The sequence below is a fragment of the Geospiza fortis genome, unplaced genomic scaffold, assembly GCF_000277835.1.
Source record: "Geospiza fortis unplaced genomic scaffold, GeoFor_1.0 scaffold262, whole genome shotgun sequence".
NCBI lineage: Eukaryota > Metazoa > Chordata > Aves > Passeriformes > Thraupidae > Geospiza > Geospiza fortis.
This window is the reverse complement of record NW_005054510.1, coordinates 916,168-925,226: the sequence shown is the minus strand read 5'-3', so window position 1 is coordinate 925,226 and position 9,059 is coordinate 916,168. Positions and strand designations below refer to the sequence as shown.

At 46.7% G+C, this 9,059-nt stretch overlaps 1 long non-coding RNA gene across 1 annotated transcript in view; it reads right to left on the bottom strand.

Annotated features, from left to right (window-relative positions):
- Nucleotides 1-1,786: 1,786 nt before the first annotated feature.
- LOC115948760 overlaps nucleotides 1,787-9,059 on the bottom strand; it is an 86,426-nt gene continuing 79,153 nt past the window's right edge. Inside the window, exons 2-5 of the long non-coding RNA XR_004082542.1 lie at nucleotides 7,098-7,167; nucleotides 6,747-6,854; nucleotides 3,531-3,577; nucleotides 1,787-3,225 (exon numbers count right to left, since the gene is read on the bottom strand). This is a non-coding gene — a long non-coding RNA (uncharacterized LOC115948760). The remainder of the gene's footprint in view (nucleotides 3,226-3,530; nucleotides 3,578-6,746; nucleotides 6,855-7,097; nucleotides 7,168-9,059) is intronic.

Below are 9,059 nucleotides of genomic sequence, written 5' to 3'. Positions count from 1 at the left end.
CTGTAAGGCGGAGAAGGGACGAGGCAGGATGGGCTTTTCTCAGGGATGGGCTTTTGTCAGCCCACAGGTCACAGGGAGGGTTTAACTGAGAACGACCAAAGCGACACGGATTTTGAAGGGTAGGGATTCACCTGGCTTCATGTAAGGACTCTTTGGCAGAGATGGGAGCACAGCCCAGGTGTCCAGCTCGCACTGGCACAAGAGGCTGGCACAAAAGGGGCACCAGACAGCCCTGGGAAGGTGTCAAGAGGGAGACACCAACCACAAAGAGACAATGCGAAACTCCCTTTTGTTCCCAGGGCTCTCACAGCAGCGAATGCAGCAGCTGATCGCTTTACCTTGAGCTCACTTGTTGGTTTTAGCAGAGAGATAAAGGAAAGGTTCCCTTCCAGCCTGTCCACAGGGCCACAGGGAAGAGGGATGAGCCAGCAAAGTCACCCAGATCACGTAGGAACTTGGCACGAGCGAGACAAATCCATTAAGGGCCATCATCAGGAACTTTCCAGCCTGGCTGCAGGCTGGGAGGGGGCAGAGCTGCTCTCTGCTGTTGCTAAGAGAGCCCCCCCAGCCCTGCTCTGCCAGCCCAATCCTCCCATGGCTCCGCAAGCCGCATCGAACCATCCTGACAGCTTTTCCTCCTCCTCCTCCTCCTCCTCCTCCTCACCCTGCTGCCTTCTGCCTATGGCCTATTACCAGGGGAGAGCCAGCCAGCCACGGAATCGATACTTTGTGCGTTCGCATTTGCATTCCAGCCCTGCCTGCCCGCGTCTCTGCATCCCCGGCCGTGCCCGCGGAGGCGAGCGGGGGCGCCAGGCTGGCAGCTGCAGTGCCACAGCCAGCAGGACCCAGGGACCACCAGCATCCTGCCGTGTCACCGTGCTCACAGGGATTACAGTAAAACTATACTGAAAGACTAGAAGAAAGGATTTAATCGGAAAGCTTGCAAGGAATAGAATGGAATGATAACAAAGGCTTGTGTCTGACTGAGACAGTCCAAGCCAGCTGGGCTGTGATTGGCCATTAATTAGAAACAACCACACGAGACCAATCACAGATGCACCTGTTGCATTCCACAGCAGCAGATAACCATTGGTTACATTTTGTTCCTGAGGCCTCTCAGCTTCTCAGGAGGAAAAAATCCCAAGGAAAGGATTTTCCATAAAAGATGCCTGTGACACTGCCAAGGCTCTGCTTCTCTCGGGAGGTTGCAGTTTATTGCAGCCCCGAGACACGTGAACAGTCTCTATTTCGGCCCACACGTTTGAAGAAGGAGTCAGAGCTCTTCATTTCTCAGTCTCAGAGTTGTTTATTATATCTTATCTATAAAAAATGTTTCTCCTGCCCTGCTGAGGTCTGTCCAGCAGGACAATTCCAGGCACACTGACCGCCCCCAGGGCAGTGTTATCTCTTTACACTACAAACTACATATAACACATTTACAATTACTTCCCAACACCTATCACCTATGTTAGACAGTGAACTTCTACTCTAAACCAATCCCAAAGTGCCACCATCACAGCAGAAGATGGAGGCAGAGAAGGAGAAAGGCTGGACACGCCCAAGTCCCTCCATCTTGTCCCCAAAACCCCTATTCTAAAAACCCCAAAATCTATTTTTTCACCTAGTGATAATTTTATTATTCCACTACTTAAACTTCTGTGGCTTTCAGGTCTTCATACAAAGCTGGCAAGTTGCTCCACAGGTCATAATCAAACCCACAGGTGCTCTGGGCTGTGTGCCAGGGTCTCTGAGCCCCCTGGGCAGGGGTCTGGGCAGCTCTGGACACCCAGAGGGATGTGCTGAGCTCTGACATGCTTCTTCCCAGCAGCCTGGCTGAACTGGTGTCCCCAGCTCTGCGCTCACTGGACACCAGGGAAGTGTCACTGCACCGTAAGTGATGCCCTCTGCAGTGAGATTTTAGGAAGTTTCTTGGTCTGAAGGGATCTGGGAGCCTTCTGGAGCAGGCAGGGAATGTGGGAACACACCTCAAAGCCACAGAAAGCTTCCCTGGCTGGAGCAGGTGCTGCTTGGGCATGGCCAGGCTGCAGAAATTTGGGACCAGGGACATCCTGGTGGCGGGCAGTGAAGCACAGCAGCACTGGGACAGCTCAGCAATCCAGGTCAGGATTTGGGAGCAGGCACAGGGAAGGGACAGGGGAGTTGGGACAGGTTTCCAGCACCCAGCAAAACAAGCTGGGACTGACACTGGGCATCAAGGAAGCACCAAACACCCAAATACTGCCCCTGGCTTTGGAACAAACTGGGAGAAAGAACTCACTCAGCAGTGACAGAGAGCTGGGCGCCAGGAGAGGGGTGAGTAACTCAAAAAGCAAAGCCAGGCGGCTGATGAGCTGTCCCCAGGCACACTGGGACAGCAGTGAACAGCAGCCCCGTGGCTATTTGCCTTCCCCACTCAGGTGAGTCAGCATCCGGACTGAGGAAGAAAAACTGGAGTTTCCTTTTCTGTCCAGGACAGCAAGAGGTCAATGAACCCAGCAGAGGCATCCTCTGGATAGACACTGTCCCCTAAATACCAGATTTTCCCATCCTGGACCTTCCCCTTGCTGTCTGCCACAGTTAGGCAGAGTTCTAACCCAGACTGTTGTAAAATAACACAAATTGTTGATCAAGACAGGAAAACTTCCTCAGAAAATTTCCACTGCTAAACCTATTTATTTGTTTCAGGGGTGGGGGTGGCTGGACACAAAACATCAGGTCACTTAAAAAAAAAAATCAAGTCTGACCTGAATAAAGCATTTTTATGAAATCGCCAGGGATGGTTTCTTTAATATGAGATGGAACTTGGAGTTGAAAGGAGGAGAGAGAAGAAAAGAGCGCGCATAAAAATCAGGTTCAAATCCCTGCTTGGCCTCACTCAGCAAAGAACTCTGAATTAGGTCTACAGTTACTTAGACAGCTTCAAATATTTTGGGTTCTCTCTGCAGTTCCTGTGATCTAAGTTTCATCCTGAGGCAGAACAGCAAGAATCTTCTGAGCTCCCAAAACCGGCCACGACTTCGGACAAACAAATTAAACCCAGCTTCAAAACAAATCTAATTTTTCTTTCTTTTTTGGAGCTTCTGCAGTGTGGAGATGTCTGCCCTGTGATTCCTCCCAGTTGTGTGCTCACACTGGTGCAGAGCTCCATGGAAGAGAATTAATGGGCTGGAAGGAGAGCTGCAGTTCTTTTTCTATCTCTGCACCATGTGAGGCTCTCCCTGTTGCCTTGAACAGAAGCATGAAATTAAGCAAAAGCCAGGAGGATAAAATGAACTCCAATGAGAACTTTACTGTGAGTTAAACCTGTTGTGGCTACCCAAGACAAAGCCCCTGAATTCAGCTTTTCTAATCAATAAAACCCTTTTAAATGAAATGAAAGCTCTCAGAGCAATTTTAGGGTGGAAAAGATTCCATCCATGACAGCCTGGCTCCAAATTTTTCTCCTTCCTGTTACTTCCTACAGGAACATCTACCTGGACATGTTAGATTTGCTGTAGTTGGGAAAAAAAAAACAGAAATCAGATTCTTACCAGGAATATGGGAATATCCAGCAGAAGTCAGAGGTGGGATGGAGCACCTGGAGAAACAGCAAGGAGATGAAAATGAAGATGAGGAATAATGTGATTAATATTGACAACATCCATCTGATATGATGGATACCTGACAGGAAACCCCAACCCAGCAGAGGGAGAGTCGTGCCCATGGCTGTGTTTCCCTTTTCAGGATGGATCTGCCTCTAGCCCAGGATTCCAGGATTCCTCTCCCCACCTGCCTGGCACAGCTGATGGGGAACAAGAGCCAAGAAACCTGAGAGCCACTCCTGAGCCAAGGACTGTTCCCAGCTCCCTTCTGCTTTCAGATTCCCAGTTCAAAAGATAAAATCCCCAAAATATTCATTTTCACATCTCCCATTGAAATATCAGCTGTCTTGTCTTTTTTGTTCTAAGAAATTATTTTCCATGTGCATTTTGGAATTTTTGACAGGAGAAGTCAAGCCAAGGCTGCAGCCCTCCTTGCTTTGTTGTACAACTGCCCTGAAGGGGTCTGATCCCTGCCTGTCTGCTCCTGGTTCGTTCCCCAGCCCCATTTCCATGGATTCCAATTCCTCAAGAAGCTGGGATGGGTAATAAAGCCAAACCACAGGAATAGTTCCCATCACTGCTCCGTTCCTCTGATGCCAGAAGCTTTCCAAACTTCAATTTCATCTTCAAATAGTCCAGGCCAAGGTGTTATAATCCCATTTTGATGTTAAAAAGAGGTGCAGCAGAGTGCGAAGGATTGTTCCAGGCCATAAAAACAGCAGAAAAAAATACAACCAAAGCCCTGATTCCTGATCCAGAGCCACTTCCTCCCTCCCAGTGGAAAACATTGTTTCCTAGCATGACTAAAAATATTGGGATTTTCTGTGAAATCGAGTGGGATGCCTAAAATTTGAGGTGAAACAACCAGCCCAGCATGGGAAACTGTAAAAGGGGATAGAATATCCCAACTTCCTGAGCTCTGGTCCCATAAACAGCTTCACAACTTGTTTCCCACACAGGCACCTGGACTCTGGGGCAGGCAGGGAGTGTTTGTACATGGTCCTGTTTTCCCTTCCCTGGCTGTGCTCCTATACATCCATCCATGGCCAGAATGTAAAATCCACATGAATAAATACCCGTGTGCATATCAAAGGTATTAAAATGAGAAGGGACTTTGATGTTGGACTCGAGAAAATGCTGCTGACACCACGCAGAGCTGTGGGAATGAGCTGCCTGCTCAGAAATCCAAGGATTTGGAGGACAGGCCTTCCCCTCAAGGTGCTGCTTCCCACCCATCACCTGCTCAGGAAAATGAATTTCCCATGGTTAAGCCTTGGCCTGATTTTTGGGTTTGTGCCACCCCATGAAATTGTCCCAATATCACCAAAACAGCCCAGAATAATTGGAATTTTGGTAATTAGAGACATATCTGAATGCCTCTGGTACCAAATCAATTCTCTCACAAATGACCCTTAAATCAAAATAAATCAAAAAGAAGCAGCAGGTAAGAATAAGAAAAAACAACTCCCTGCACTCATTTGTTTAGGATGACAGATCAACAAACACAGGCATCTTATTTATTTAATTTTTTTTTTCTCTTCACAAGCAGCTTTTTATATCTCCTGACCCAAAATAAGCCCGGCCCCAGCTGCAGTGCCATGTCAAACAGTAATTACTCTATAAAAGGCTGACCAAATGGGGATATTGGTGGGCCACAGGCACGGAATTATTTTAGGACTCACACAAACTTTCTCTGGGAGTGGTGAGAGGAGCTGTGGGCACGGTGGTGCACCTAAGAAACCAGCAAACACCACAGGGTTTGTTCTTTTTTCCCTGCTTGTTCCAAGCCTCACCACCTGGTACGAAATGGCTTTCCCAAATTCCAGCTCAAGGGAAAGGGGGAAAAAAATAAAAAATAGATGTGAGATCTGTCTACTCCTCAAAAACAGAGGCTTTGCTGTGTGACAGGTTTGGAATTCGTGCTGAACCTCACCAAAAGCTGGGGCAGAATGGAAGCAAAACCCTTGGAATATTTCATTCTGCTGGGAGGAAACAAAAAATAATTTACAAAAATAATAATAAATCAGGAGTCATAGAATTCCCAGAATAGTTGGAGGAGACCTCAAGGCTCATCCAGTTCCATGAGAGGGACACCTTCCACTACCCCTGGCTGTTCAGAGCTCCAGCCAGCTCAAGGATGCACTTGCTCCTGATTTTTGGCCATATTTTGGCAATATTTTGACAATATTTGCAATATTTTGAAAATATTTAGGCTCCCTGAATCCCTCCTGCTGAGCTCCTAATTTAGGAGCCCCTAAATCCCATCTCCCTCATCCCCTCAGACCTTCAGGAACCTGAGTCCTGTCACCCTGAGGGAGCATGGGGAATCTCTGTGGGGAATCCTAGAGAGGGTCAGTGTCTGAGAGGGGCAGGGCTCGGTTTCTGAACCGAGAATTCTGCAGGAATTAGTGGAACTTTTCCAGCTTCCAAAATATCCCTCCTCCTTCTGCCACGGGCAAACAGGGTGAAAAAGGAAAGTGGTTTAGTGAGTAAGAACACGGCACATTCAAAATAGAAGCAGAGGGGATTAAAGCAAATACCCAGAGTGTCCCAACCTGTGTTTACTGCCCAAATCCTGTGGCAATTCCTGCTTTTTTCAGGGGGTTCTTCCTGTGTTGTAACTTTGGGATTAAACTTGGCCACTGCAGCTCCCAGGAGGGAAATGCTTCTCAAAGCCATCCTCCAATCTCAGAGCCCAAGGCACCAAACTGCACGTGGATTTTTGCTGGAAGGGCTGGGAGAAAGTGACAGCATCTGCCTGACGTGAAATTCCCATCCTTAATTAGGGATTTCAAAAATAAATCCGGTTTTCTGAGCAGGATGGTGGGTGTCAAAAAAAAAATAAATAAATAAAGGGAGGTTTTAATGATCTCAGTGAGATTCAAGTTTGTTGTCCACTTAATATGTGTTTTTGCACCCAGGAATTTCATAGAATCATGGAATCATTTGAGTTGGAAGGGTCCTTAAAGATTACCCTTTTCCCACCCCTTAATTTTAATTTAAAAATTTATGGCAGCAATGGGTTTGTGTGATACATCACACTACAAATATTACACAAATAAATCTGAGTTTAAAAGTTCCTGAGCTCTTAATTCTCCATCCAATTCCCAGGTGGCACAAGGGACAAAAGGCTGATCCCTGCAGGTGATGGATGGAACATCTCACCTGCAAACAGCTCCTGCTCAGGCTGTTGGCCAGCGGGAAGGAGATGGATTTGGGATGGCAAATTTTCTGTGTGCTTCTCAAAAAAGGCTTCACCAGCACTGGCAGACCCTGCAAAAGAAGGGAATTCATGGTGGAATTAGAAATTAACTCCAGATTTTCCTCAGCTGCTGAGTGCTGGAGAGCCCAGCTCTGGGCACGTGCTGGGAGTGGCCTCAACGTGAATATTTTCCTTAGTTCTTTCCTCTTTGGATATCCCTGATTCTGAAACCTTCCTCTGAATATAACTGAGGCAAGCACAACACAGAAATTGCAGGATAATTAAAGAAAATCATGGGGAATAAATCCACATACCCTGTGTTCCACGGAGTGGCTTTAAAAGGCTGGGGTTATTCCTTCTCCCTCAGTCTGCACCAGCACTCGGCTACATGGGAGAAAAGGGATTGAAATTAAATTAAATTACATTAAATACCGTGTCTTGTTCATTATTAACACCTCCTAAACAGTGCTGAACCTCTCACTCTGTGCCATAACCCAGATTTTAGGGTTTTAAAGAACTGGCAGCAGGCTCAGACCTGGGCTAAGTTCTGAATTAAAACCCAAGCCATAAAAACAGCAATCAGAACCCCAAGTTCTGTGAAAGTTACCCCGGCCCCAAACGCTCCTTGCAGACTTTAAAGGTGAGAGATGTGACAGATGGCTGCTCCCGCAGCACGAGTGATGCAGCACCTCTGTACAAATATTGTGCCGTGCAAATATTCATCAGCTCGTTCCTGCCACAGCGGTGTCAGGTAAGATCATTAACACCACCCCTAATTTCCCTGATAAGTAGGCTGAGACAGGAGGGTGGAGAGCAATGTCTAAACTGAAGCAGTGAGTAACAAAGAGAGCTCTGAGCCATCCTCCCCTCTCAGAGTCCATGCAGGGCTTTTATTTTTAATTTTTTTTTTTTTCGTTTAATTCAAAAAATGACATCTTTGGGACAGTTTGAGCCCGTGCCAGCTGAAGTTTGACGGCACAAAAAAAAGCAAACAAACAATGGATTTCAGCTCACACCAGAACTAATGAAGCGTTGATGTTACACTGAAATGGGGCTCAGCTTAAGTATCCGTTTTTAACTCTCAGCTGAAGTGAAAACATTAATTCATGCAAATCAATGTTCCCTAAACAATAATTTTCCTCTAGAACGTTTCTTCTTTTTTAACATAAACTCTTATCTAACAGAACCAATTTAAAGGATTATATCTGCAGAGTTCAGCAATTAGCTCTGTAAATTGTTTTCCTTGAGTGCAGGGAAGGTTCCATTACACAGTGAAATATAAAGTGTATGCTATAGTCCATGAAAACCTCTCTTGGAACGATGATTATCCTTCAAAAAGGCTGGGATGAGGGCCAGATTACCAGAAAAAACTCAAGTTCTATTTGTACACCCAAAGCCCCCCTTTATTTCATGTAAGTATCCACTTGCAGCCCATCTTCAGGGGTTTTGAAAGGTAATTGCTTCTGTGGAACACCCACAGGTCGAGTTTTCCCTAAAACACAGCCCTGAAAATCCACTCTGAGGGATAAACAAGCAAATAGGAAAGGGGTGCACAGAAACAGGGGAGGGATGTGCATCAAACAGCCAAAAAAGGAGGGAAATGGCACTGAGGGCACTTCAGATGCTGCTGGAAGTGAGGATGGAGAGGCTCCTCCTCATCTGACTGCAAATCCAGAAAATCTCCTGAGGGGTTTGTAGAACAAAAATGCAGAGGGTGTAAAAGATGGCTGGAAGTCACCTGAACCATCACCCAAATTGTGGCTTCACTAAAAATGGAATCAAGCTTGAAGATCCTCCAGATTAAAGATGCCACAGCCTCACTGAGCTGCACTGATCTCCCAGGTCTGGTGGTCCTCCTCTCCTTAAATCCAACCAGAATTTCTCCTGAAGTGACAGAAGGGTTTTCTTCCTGTGGTTTGAAGGCAGCTTCATTCAACCAGGGCACCCACAGGTGACACCACCACGACTCCCTCCCCGCTCTGCTCCTGAGCCTCAAGGTCCTCCTTGGCACAAAACACATCCCTTGTTTTCCATGGATGCCTTGGTCAAAAAGTTGTATCCATCCATCCATGAATCCATCATCCATCCATGGATCCATCATCCATCCATCCATCCATCCATCATCCATCCATCCATGGATCAATCATCCATCCCCCCATCATCCATCCATCCATCCATGAATCCATCATCCATCCATCCATGAATCCATCATCCATCCATCCATGAATCCATCATCCATCCATCCATGAATCCATCATCCATCCATCCATCCATCC